Source organism: Odontesthes bonariensis, chromosome 18 (genome assembly GCF_027942865.1).
Source record: "Odontesthes bonariensis isolate fOdoBon6 chromosome 18, fOdoBon6.hap1, whole genome shotgun sequence".
NCBI lineage: Eukaryota > Metazoa > Chordata > Actinopteri > Atheriniformes > Atherinopsidae > Odontesthes > Odontesthes bonariensis.
In genome coordinates, this window is record NC_134523.1 from 34314164 (window position 1) to 34327820 (window position 13657).

The window sequence follows — 13657 nt, forward strand, 5'->3', positions numbered from 1 at the left end:
TTAGCACATAGGACCCTAGTTCTACGTTGCTTGCTAGCAGTGTTGGGTGCGTTAAACCGTGTGGATTAAAGTGGAATAATTGCTAGAATCCTGTGATCAAGACAGCGTTTTAAGGTAGGCCATCTGGTTATTAATTTTGCCCGCCGTGGCATGTTGATTTGGGCTTAGAGTGCTTTGAAGTTGTTTTACATTCTCTGAAGTAGGTTGGGAACATTTGCGCTAAAGGATGGATTTATCGTGCTATGTAGACGGACTTTGTTGTCTAGATTCTTTAAAAAAAATTCGTACACTCAAAACGGTGTGCCCGTGCTCATCATGTTTTACTTTTTTCTTGATGGAGTGTGAAATATAGCTGCAAATAGTATTTCAATGCAGACATGTCAAAACGACAGTGGAATGCACATTTTCAAGGTGATGGAAGGGTCGTGTGATGCTTGGAAATAGATCGGTTAATCCAAAATGTAGAACTATATAGTTATATTCTGTATTAATGTTTCACATACAAGTGGGGAGACGTAGGGTATGCTAACCTGTAACTAGTGATAGTGTGAATGCCTTGGAAGGAATTCAATCGCTTGTGACGGCTGTGTGTCTTAAAGGTTTTCAATTTAGCACTTGGGAGTGATTTTGACAGCACTATTATCCACTACATAGTAGTAGGCGGACTTATTGACCAGATATAATGAACTATGCTGTTTGAAAAAGCCGATACAAATAGCCAAGGCACCTTCAGTAGACCTACACCTATCGGCGGATGGCGGGCGGGTTCGGTTTTGAAAATCGGTGAAAAAATGTTTGTGCAAATGGATAGCGGGCGGATATATATTTTTTGCAGCGGTTGCGGATGGGAAAATACGTCATCCGCGCATCTCTAATACTTACATATCTGGGTCAGAGGATTTGCGTCGTGTCGAGACCGCCTCCTTAGACTTGTCGCGTGTCTTCTTCTCCTTCTTGTTGTTTGTTTATGTTACTTTACCGTCACCCTCTGGAAACCGACACGTGCGATTGGACAAAATGCGGAAATGCACAACAATAAATGCAGCGTTATCAAAATTGTTCTTGAGTTGACGCAAAGCCATTGGCGTAATGATCAAAATGTCCAGATGATGACACCAGTTTTTGACTGCCATCTATGTCAGTTCTGTTCATCACATAATTACAAAAATCACACAGAATGTGCATTAGAATGTATAGATTCAGAATCCATAAAAAAAACGTAAAAACGTATTTTTACCATTTGGGAGCCAACGCATGGGCAGTAAAAACGTAGTTTTACGTGACTTGGGAGTCAATGTGTTAATAGAGTTGGCTGCTTAAACACACACAGACACCATTTAGGACAACGACAGAGACGGTGAACATAACAGTGACAACAGTGGTCCAGACATGGAAACATGGATAAAAAGCATACATAAGGGTATCAAAAGACAGAAGATACAATACAGGATAAAAGCCATCATGGCAGATACAAAAACAGATAAGAATAAATGAATGGGGCAGTCGGTGGCGCAGTGGGTTAAGCAGCTGCCCCATGTACAGAGGCTTAGTCCTCGATGCGGCGGGCCCCGGTTCGACTCCCGCACCGAGCTGCCCTTTGCTGCCAAATATGACCAAATATTGAGCGGCACACAGTAAACTCTTTCAAAAATGGCAGTGTTGTTGTTCTGAGAGGAAGGAGCAAAACCGGAAAAGGGATTCTGGAATTTATGTTGTTAGCCGACCAATCACAACCCTTGCAGTCTCCGTCGCCTCGACGGATAGATAGGAATGGGAGATCGTCTCCGGGAGGGTCTCCGTTGACGGAAAAGGCTCTCTGTAGGCAACCGTAAATCAGCATTAATTACTATTTAAGGTTTTGATGGCTGAGGGAATCTCTTTGTTTTGCAAATAGGCATTTTATACCTGCGGCCTGATGGGAAAGGCTGAAATTCACCATATAGTGGGTGGGAGCCATCTTCTAAAATAGACCCAGCTAGCCTCTGTAGCTGCTTAATATGTAGGAATTCTGGGTCTCCAATCAGCCTACTGGCCCACCTCACAATTTGGTTCAGGGAGTTCTTATTTTTTAGGGATAGGTTGCTGAACCAAGACACCAGGCTAAAGGATATAACAGATTCAATGAAGCAGAGATAAAACATGGTTAGTATTTTTCTGTCAATATGAAAAGAGGACAGTTTCCTCAGACAATATAAACGCTGGTTCCCCTTGTTGTACAGAGCTTTACAATTTGCCTCAAAGTTTAGCTTATTGTCAACGATGGTCCCAAGATATTTGTAGTTTTCTACACTCTCCACTCCACCTATCACACCTGTCTACAAAATCCTGGGCAACTGGGCCATGACCGGGTTCATTTCCTTTTTCCAAGGCTTACAACGACAGAATCATCTGTATACTTTAAAATAAATCACATATTGTTACGATTCGTTGGCTGCAAGGCACACAGATGTGGACTTCAAAAACAAGACTTGATTTATTTTCAAACAGAGAACAAGGTTAACATAAAACGTGGCTGAGCCGGATGACAAGAACTGAACTGTTAAAACAAAACATGACCATGACTAGGACAAAAACAAAAAAAGACTTAGCTTGACTTGGCGTGGCGTGGCATGAAAGGTAAATGGGGAAGGTGCAAGGATCTCACAATGACTGTGAGAAAACAAGGAGCCTAAAAAATGTGGGGACTGATGAGTGAGTGAGTGAGTGAGTGAAGCTGATGAGAACTTAGAGATGAGGTGAATGAACTAATGATCTGATCATGGGGACTGAGAAAACAGAAATTGTGGGGAAAACAATGGCAAAACTAAATACAAGACCAGAACTAAGAAAACTAAGGCATGAAATAAACTAAAACATGATAAACACAAAACTAAGAACTCATAACATGGGGAAAACCCCATGGACATGACAGAGCCCCCCCCCCCATCATTCAAGGGTTGGATTCCAGACAACCCAAAAGCCTGTGGGTGGGAGGGCGGGGCTTAAAACCAGAACCGATCTGGCGGACGGCCAGACATCCGGCGACGTGGGTCAATATCAGACTCTGTCTTCTCTAAGATTTCATTTCCCACTAGTTTTTCAAAAGTTTTCATCACAATAGATGTCAGTGCAATTGGCCTAAAATCATTCAGTGCTTTTGGGCAGTTTAACTTGGGAACTGGAACAACTACTGCGTCCTTCCAACATTTTGAGACATGCTGATTTTGTAAGGACTTATTGAAAATGAAATGGAAAATTGGACAAAGTTCTCTAGAACACAACTTAAAGGGGAACTCCGGGGCATTTGAAGCGCATTTCCATTGCTAGAGGTTGTCAAATACTGATAGTAGGACACAGACAGGTGCAAATCTGCGCTCCCTGTGTGGAGATCGCGCTGTTCGCACACCCTGTCATGCGAGGCTAATACGTGGTGGCTAGGGGCAAGCGCTAACCCTTCCACGTAAAACAACAACTTGCACACTGCAGAAACGTCACACCACTTTATAAACCATCCGACAATAAAGTCATTACAACAATACATGCCCAGTAATATTGTTTTAATGTTTTAAATACTTGAACGCAGTTTTTCTAGAGAAGATAATTGTTTTGTATATGGGAGTATCGTCCATTGACTCTTTTGGGCTTTCACATGCGCGAGCGTACAACTAACCGGTGAGTTACATGCTGTTTATAAAGTTGTTTTGTAACGTCCCCATGCCAGTAATGTGAGAACCATGCATATGGTTTTGATGGTAAGGCTTGTGACTTTATTGTCGGATGGTTTATAAAGTGGTGTGACGTTTCTGCAGTGTGCAAGTTGTTGTTTTACGTGGAAGGGTTAGCTCTTGCCCCTTAGCCACCACGTATTAGCCTCGCATGACAGGGTGTGCGAACAGCGCGATCTCCACACAGGGAGCGCAGATTTGCACCAGTCTGTGTCCTACTGTCAGTATTTGACAACCTCTAGCAATGGAAACGCGCTTCAAATGCCCCGGAGTTCCCCTTTAAGCAGTCTACCACAAATATTGTCAGGTCCACAACTTTTATTTAATTTTATGGAAGAGACTACCTTTTCAATATTTTCCTCTTCAATTGTGAAGTGGTTATGGTCGGCTAATTTATGGCTCAGTTCCTGTGTTCCTCTTCTGAAATCATAAATGTCAAATTTGGAATAAAAATGGTTAAAAGCATTTGCAAGGTCAGAATCTGCATGGTGCCCAACTCCACCTGCAGGTGGATCACAGACTTCCTAACGGACCGGAGTCAGCGCGTGCGGCTGGGGAAGAGTGTCTCTGCAACTCGGACCTTAACCCATTGGCGCCTAAAGCACCTGCAAAAAAGGCTGCTCAATGCCTAAGCCAGTTTTTAGAAAAGGTCCCCAATGCCTGAGGTTTTTTTTAACTAAAAACAATTAATTGAAAACACCTTAGAACAATTCAATAGTCTCAGCCTCTGAAACACATAAAGACATGAAATAAGTTGCATTTTAAAGGTTAAATTATCTGCTTTTATTCCTTCATGTTCATTCAGCATTAACACCAAAAGATGAGTCAATACACACACAAACACACACACAGACACACACATGATTCAGGATAATACCCAATGCTGCTGTTTATTATACTACTATTACTATACTATAACTAATCATCATTACTATTATTATCATCATTATTATTATTATTAGTAGTAGTAGTAGTAGGCACCACTTCAGCTACATTGCTGGCCATGATAGAGACGTCATTGCAAAATAATAATATCAGCAATAATAATGAATGATAAAAAAAAAAACTGCAATATATCTTGCATTGTGCAGTTATACTGTAAACTTCAGTGACACGACTTCTAAAACATCATAGTTGTCATACTGCAGTAATTCGCACCGGGCTCTCTTTTTTTTTACATAAAGGCAACGCCACTCAAATAAGAATGAGAAGTCGTCAGAATGAAGCGCAAGAATAAATAATTACCTCCAGATCATGTCGAAACGATCTCGTGCCATCACTCGGGCGACATTTGTCTGATACAGCCACTTGCTCTGCCTCCAGTAATCCCGGCGAGTTAGTAGTTTGATTATTCCAAAAGTTAGGCAGATACCGATGAAAGATTTCATCTCCTGCTTTGACGCGGGGCTCCACTTCGAGTTGAGTGGTGTGTGGCCGCGCGCCTGATCCGCATATAAGTTTGTCTGTGTCACCAACATATCCCAAACTTCATCAGTGAAAATATGCGAGAACACATCTAAAGGACTTGCATCTTCAGATATTGGCACCTTCAGCCCCGGTGTACGAGTAAACTTTTGTTGACGTCGGGGGCGAAATCCAGCGGACTGCCAGTCTACTTGAAAGCCAAAAAATTCCTCGTCCTCATCCTCTCCAAACAAATACCAATCATTGTGCATTACATGCGCCTTGAAAACAATGATAAATGAACAATGTTGCGCTACGCAACAACCGGCGTTAGGCACAATGTTGCGCTTCGTAACATCCGGCGTCAATGGGTTAAGCACAGAATCTCCACAGGGCTGTGTACTTTCACCTCTATTCTTCTCCCTGTACACTAACTGTTGCACCTCCAGCCATGACTCCGTTAAGCTTATTAAGTTTGCGGATGACTCCACCCTCATCGGACTCATCTCGGGCGGCGATGAGACTGCCTACAGAAGGGAGGTGGACCGGCTGGTGACCTGGTGCAGCAGCAACAACCTGGAGCTCAACGCCCAGAAGACAGTGGAGATGGTCGTAGACTTCAGGAAATCCACAGCCCCCCTGCCCCCCCTCGCCCTCACTGACACCCCCATCACCACTGCGGACTGTCACCGGTTCCTCAGCACCACCATCACCCAGGACCTCAAGTGGGAGCCGACCATCAGCTCCCTCACCAAGAAGGCCCAGCAGAGGATGTACTTCCTGCGACAGCTGAGGAAGGCCAAGCTGCCGGCCCAGCTGATGGCGCAGTTCTACACGGCCATCATCGAGTCCATCCTCTGCTCCTCCATCACGGTGTGGTATCCCGGGGCCTCTGCCAGGGACCGACACAGACGGCAGCGAGTTGTGCGCTCCGCTGAGAAGGTGATCGGCTGCAGCCTCCCATCGATCCATGACCTGCACGTCTCCAGGACTATGGGGCGAGCAGGTCGGATCACAGCTGACCCTTCTCACGCTGCACATGGACTATTTGCACCACTCCCCTCGGGCAGGAGGCTTCGGTCCATTCGGACCAGAACCTCCCGTCACAAAAACAGTTTTTTCCCCCTTGCAGTCGGACTTATAAACACTTCATAACCACTTCATAACCTGCCCCAGTCACTTTACTTTACTTTACCATCATTAAAATTGCACTAACGAAGCTGCACTGTTGTTGCTGTGTATATTGGTTACTGTGTATTGTTGTACACACCTCGTATATTTTATATACATATATTTTTATTCTTTATTTTTTATCTTTATATCCTATGTTACATGTTTGCACCTTATGCCGCAGCAAATTCCTAGTTAGTGAACACTGTTGATTAATAATGGCAATAAAACAAATTCTGATTCTGATTCTGATTCTGAAACCCTTTAAAGTGACGGTGCTTATATTTTTTTGAATTACTGGTGCCTGCAATAGCTTTCATACTCAGTGATGCCGGTAACGCGTTAATTAGTAACGCGTTACTGTAGTCGGACTACTTTTTTCAGTAACGAGTAGTCTAACGCAACTACTATTTCAAAACTAGTAGTCAGATTGAAGTTACTTATCTAAAACTTCGTGCGTTACTATTTCTGCATTTCAGGGGAACATATATTTGGCTTTTGTCAACATATATTCACGATTATTACAACCATACATTTGTATTGAAATAATTTGGGATAATTTAGTTTTCTTATGAGTTATATCAGTGTCCGCGACGGGAGCGGGGTTTGCCTGAAGTCACTCGTTATTTTACATCTACCTACCCAGTAAAACTGATCTGTCCCACTAAAATGTTAAACACCAGCGATATCATTTGTTACATTTTACTCACTTTCCCTAATCATTTTAAATAAATACACCAATCTAAACCACAGTTTTCATCAGTGCCTGTCACAGACGATAGTTGATAGGTTTAGCTATTCGTGCTAACTTTATAACATATACGTTTCAGGCAGTGCTATGGAGAGAGCTAGCGAAGCTGTTTAACTTACCTGGTCGCAATTGATGACTCAAAGATGACTTGTTAACGTCTTTGTACTGTATTACATCTTCTATGATATCTGAATGAGTGTACGGGTGTTTATCTATGTATACTTCGTCAGTTGTAGCTTTGGGTAATCCAGTAACAGCTGCAGTTGTAGGTGACTAGCATACAAACATTTCTGCAAAGCGACGGGTCTGACGATCAATCAGGTTTGTTTAAACTTTTATTGGTCAACGAGTGGATAAACGTGACATTTTTCGGTCAAAAACTTGACTGTTATACTGGCTTGGGCCCATAATTATCAGCAGGTTACGTGTTATGACCGTCCGTTTGTCTGCATCGCTACGAGTGAATGACTGATGTTTTGTAAAACCACTCCTTGCTGCTCTATGTTGAACTACATGTTCAATATAACTTAAGTGTTACCGTAATTCATAGATAGATGCAATCAGAGTTAAATGCATGGAGTCAAGAATGTCTATTGTATTTCTTTTTTTTTAAAGAAGTGTTTATGTTAAATTGAGTCAAGAAACGCTACTTTATTTTTTATAAGAAGTATTTAAGTTAGATTTAATAATGTCAAAAAAACATAATTAATTAATTAATTAATTTGTAATAAGTATTTCAGTTAAATGAAGTGAGTATTTGATTTCTGCACGGTGGTGTGGTGGTTAGCACTGTCGCCTCACAGCAAGAAGGTTCCAGGTTCAACTTCCTGTGTGGAGTTTGCATGTTCTCCCCGTGTATGCGTGGGTTCTCTCCGGGTACTCCGGCTTCCTCCCACTGTCCAAAAACCATGCATGTTAGGTTAATTGGTGACTCTAAATTGTCCTTAGGAGTGAGTGTGAGCGTGTGTGGTTGTTTGTCTCGTTTGTCTCTATGTGGCCCTGTGATATACTGGCGGCCTGTCCAGGGTGTACCCCGCCTCTCACCCATTGACTGCTGGGATAGGCTCCAGCCCCCCCGCGACCCGACCGACGGATTCAGCGGTATAGATAATGGATGGATGGATGGATGGTATTACTTTTTTGGGTAAGAGGTTTTTTATATTTTAAGTAAAGTCAAGAAAGACTGTCTTATTTTTTTTTTATTTAAAAAACATGTAAGCCTATTTCAAGAAAAAGTTTGCAAATGCCAATGTCATTTTTGATGTTCCGGTTAAAATGCATGTCAATAAAGTGAGTATTGGCAGAACTGGTAGTCATTTTCATGTTATAGGGGCGGGGGATCAGCCTCTGCTGAAAGTAACTAAAAGTAATCTAACTTAATTACTTTTGAAAGCAAGTAGTCAGTAACTTAACTAAGTTACTTTTTAAAGAAGTAGTCAGTAGTCGGATTACTGTTTCAAAGTAACTATGGCAACACTGTTCATACTTGACCAGGCTGAGCCCACAACCTGGGCTTTAAACAAATTATATGTAAAAAAAAATTAGATGTAAACAAATTCAGTGTTATTTTCAAGAAAACAGAATTAACTCTGAGAGTCAACATGCGTATAAGGTTGGGCTATTCCTCAAGCACAGCACTAACAGCACTCACTGACAATTGGCTTAAGTAACCTAAAACATAAAACTAAAAACATGAGTCCCATGGCGTGACAATGAGTTGATGATGGTCTCTAACTGGGTTAGTGAAAACAGGTTAAAGTTGAATGTTTTTAAAACAAAGTGCATCATGTTGGGTTCTAGATATATACAAAGCTCAAATCCTGAATTAAGGCTTGCTTTGAAGGGTGTCGCTATTGAGCAGGTCAGAAAGCCCAAGTTGTTGGGTGTGATGATTGATGAAACACTTTCCTGATCCACACATATCAATAAAATGGTGTAAAATGAGCAGTAATATTTCAATGATAAGAAGGGGAGCTTGTCTGTTGACCGGATCAACAGTAAAACTGGCACTACAATCGTTAGTTCTATCCACTCTTGATTACTCTCCAATAATATGGTCCATTTCTGCAAGGCAGGACTTGCCTTCAAGACTTGAAGGCAAGACTCCAGCTTGCCCAGAACAGGACGGCACGCCTCGCTCTCCGCTGCTCTGGGAGGAGTAGATTGGAGTGGATGCATGCCGCACTGTAATTTGCAACTAAATCTAGAACCCACCAATACTAGACATGCTTCTGGTGTTCACTTTACTCTGCCTTTACCAAGAACTAATGCGCTAAAGAAGACTACAATGTGCAGAGCTATAACATACTGGAATAAGCTCCCATTACATTTAACCACGATAAACAAGAAAGTAAGCTTCAAGAAGAAACTAAAAGAAACAGTAATTGGCAAGGAAATCAATTTTTAGTGAGTTGGCCTATTCTGAAACTCCCCAGTGTGTAGAATGGAATGTTTTTGTTGTTTTGTTTTTTGTTTTTGCAACAAATTAAGGGTTGAATTGCATTATATCTCAAGTCCGTTTTGTTAGATTTGGTTATGTTTTAATTGCAATGATTGTATTTTATTTTATTGGATTATGTTTGTAGTTTGAAGTGTGAATATTTGGACCCCAGGAAGAATAGCCTTCACCGTGGTGAGGACTAATGGGGATCTGTAATAATAAATTAAATTAAGATGTGGGTCACACACACACACACGCGATAATATAGTCACAAAGTATGATGATGCGTGTTGATTATTGGGTTATTAATAAACTGAGCAGGAGTATATTTGTGCATTACATCTCATACAGAGACAGTTCAGCATGCTTTATGTAAACACATTATAACACAAAGAGGAGAGCATAAATACGTTGGGCGTTAGTTTAAGCGAGGCTTTCCAGATACAGCCTGGCTTTCTTTAGCTACGTTCGTGGAACACCCTCCTGGTATCTTGAGTTTTCACCCTGTGTTTTCAATTCCCTTTTCCCTGATGTGTGTGTCCTGTACTGTCTCCCCCTGCTGAATGTGTTTGGTGTGTGTTTCGGTGCTGTGAATGAGAGTGTGGGTGTAGCTGTCTCTCTCCTCCAGCAGGCTCTTCTCTTGGCACAGCTGCCTCTCATCAGAGTCATCATCCCAGCTGCTTAAATTCTCTGGTCTGACCTCCACTTTATGCCAGATTGTTGTTACTAGTGAGTGGTAGTTGGACTACCTTTGTGGTGTTTTAGTCTAATTGAGTCTTTTTTCTTGTTCACTTAGGAGTTCTGGATAGCTGTTGTCGAGAACCCAAGAGATCCTGTACCAGCCCCACCGAACCACCAGCCTGGTGCTCTCACCTTGTGGAAACCTACCTGAAAATCCTTCTAACCCACTGTGAACCTAATGGGATATTCCTAAATGCCGAAGCTCAGAGGCCCTACCTTGGAGTCACTTACCTAGCTTCTGCTTAACGATTCGGTTCTTTATCGGTTCCCTTGTCGATTCTCATTTGGAGAAAAAGGACAACAAACCGGTCGATTAGCATCAACTTTGTTTAGTTTAGAAGTAACACGAGTCATGACCTTACAAACCCAACAACGGTGAGGTCCACATTGATCTATCATGGCCTGGGTAATTTAACTCTTCCCTGCTCTGGTGAAAGGAGAAGCTGGAGGTAGACGTGAACTGGGGGTAGTACCACCAGCCTCTGGCTCTGAGCCAGTCAGGCTCTGTCTCTCATGATTTCATCTAAATGTAATGCCTGAGAAGGCATTCATTTAACCTTAACCGTTACTAACAGCAGGTTTTACAATGAGGCAAATGGCGAACATGATAGGCAGTGTTTGTTTGTTAGTCAGTGACCTGCAGTGTTAGCCGAGGACATGCTAACGTTGCTAACGTTGCTGGGTTCAGATTCACCGACGTTAATCATTCATTCATAGTTATTGCATGTTGGTAATATTTCCTCCCTTTGGTGAAATATTCACTTTGCAAGTTGCCCTGTTGTCGTCTTTTTTAGGGATGTGTAATCAAACTTTCGAGTGTTTGTACTGCTTGGGCGCCATGTTTACTGTTGACTGCTGGCTGCACTGGACTCGCCACGCAACGTTGCGTGGTGACATCATTCGCGCCCACTGGAATAGATAAGGGAATCGTTTGCAAAATTGCCAAACGATTCTAAGGAATTGAAACACTGGGAACCGGTTCTCAACAAGAACCGGTTTTCGATTCCCATCCCTACTTTTAAGTTACCCATTGTTGGGGGACCTCACCAACTGAAGCCATTCATCTGTCGAGGAAACTGACAGGCTTGAGTGCTAACTCTAACAGGACGAGAAGAAGCGACCAGAATCCTCCTTTTCGAGAGCACAATGGACTCACGCCAAAGATTATACCTTGACTGGACACAGGATATTTTCCAGCCCTTTTCTTCAAGGACTGTGGTAACAATAGAACACACTGGGCATTCGCTTCAGTGCCACATAGCTAAGCATAGGTTATCTTTTGTTCTGAAAGTGCATTGTATTGAATTGAATTGTCTTTTCTAAGGTTTATGGTGATAATGTTTTGAAAGTAATCATTTCAGTTGAGTTGATGTTAGTTATGATCTTACATGCAAATTATCTTCCTTTGTTTAACTTGACACCTTTAAACACAAGTCGCGCATTAACCCTTAAAGTCTGTTGACCAGAACTGGAGACCCAGACAGGTATTTGAACATCCCACCCTGCACGGTGTGATGGAAAATGTATTGCTCTTCCTTTAACACTCCACCTGTAGTATGTATAAGTACTCATGTAAATTCAGACTTCCTCAGAGTTGCAGCCTAGCGCTGTTCCTCTCCTTCATGAAGCATAAAGCTGGATTTACTGGATTTACACCGCTCATGGCGGTGGCGGCCCGTGACGTCAAAATGACGTTTCAGGCCTGGCGCTTGCCTTGAAAAGACGGCGCAACGCGTTGTCGTGCACCAGTCGATTTTTGTGACTTGGCGGCGCAAACAACGACAGACCGGATGGACCATTTTAAGGTCATGCTCAGTCAGGAGGTGCGTTTGTACAGGCAGCTGTACGAAATTGCAGTGAAACAGCACAGGGAGCATGTAAACTCCCAAAACTTTTGGACAGAGATTGGCACAAACTTTGGGGAAAGAGGGAGAGTTCTGTAAGAATGTGTGGAAGAAGCTACGGGACAGATACGTGAAGGCAAAGAAGAGGGCAGAGACTCGGAGTGTTGATGCCGGGGGCTTCAAACCTTCACCTCTTTTAACTGAATTAAAAAATTTTAATTATCCAGATACTGCAGCATCATCAGACAAAGAAGGTAGGTCAGAGGGCTTCGGCGTTCAATTCAGTTGTGCGAAGGTGCTCTTTGGTTAGACTTAACTTGTCACAAGGGTATGAAGATATCCAAGGCACTCTTCTTCTTTGTTAAAAAGCTTTTAATAAACTGAGCTAGTTTATGGTAGAACTGATTACAATTGCCAACATGTTTCGGCCTGCAATGGCCTTCATCAGGGCTTCAAACAAATTCAAAAAACACACCCCACTTCCCTATATGCATGTAACGTCATCAGACATCCCAAGTTCCAAAAACTCATTTCAGGGAGGTTGAACAGAGCGTCGCTTTGGACAGACAGGTTTCACAAGCAACCTCTCCCCACACCCCTCTCTCTCTCGTGCCTGCGCAGTCGAAACGCGCAAGTTGCACGAGTTATTTTATTGCCTGCACGCTCTCACTCGCATTGAAAAAAAAAAAAAAAAAAACTCCCTCGAATAGTCTAAAATCCGGGATATTTTATCCGACTCGCGGGCATCCGTGATTAACTATCAATATCAGGGAGACTCCCGGACCTTCCGGGAGACTTGGGATGTCTGCGTCATGTTCAGGTGCGCCAGGTCTCCAGACAATGCGCGCCTGTGAACGTGCGCGCCCTCTCCAGTCCGTGCTTGCGCAGGTACCCAAATCAAATATGGTGGACACATTACTGCCCTTACCACAGTATTCAAGAAACAAATACATCACAACAAATTCCTAAAACATTACTAGAACTACATACATAATATTAATCAAAGAAACTCAATCATATCAATGCTATCATTTAAACCCGGGTATGTCATGGCGTTTAAATTGTGAATCCATCTGCTCTCTTTTTGGTTAAGAAGTCTTTGTCTATCCCCTCTTCTTGTGTTTATGGGGATGTGGTCAATGCCTATTGCAGTGAAAGTGGCAGGTCCATTGGGATGTGCTTCTGTAAAGTGCTTTACAATGGCGTAATCGCAATTGCCACTTCTCGCTGCATATTTGTGTGTTGGGCTTTTGCGGGATCCACATTTTTGGTTGTTCCCTGGTGGATATGTGACTGCGCACTACTCTGTCACCTATAGTTGGGGCTTTTTTAAAAGAGAAAATCGGGGGTTCCTTAAAAGTGTCCCTTAATGCTTCATCACATTGGAGAAGGCTCCAGTTTTTTTTGATGATCTTGCGGATGTCGTTGGCCTCTGTGCTATAGCGCGTTGCGAAAAACATTCTGTTGTTGTCGTTGCCTTTCTGTTTTCTTTTTAACAGTTTGCTTCGCTCCTGTGCTTGGGCTTTAGCAAGGGCTGTGTTCAGTACATTAGATGGATAACCACGTTCTCTAAAGCGATCCAGCATCTCTTTGCTTTTCGTCT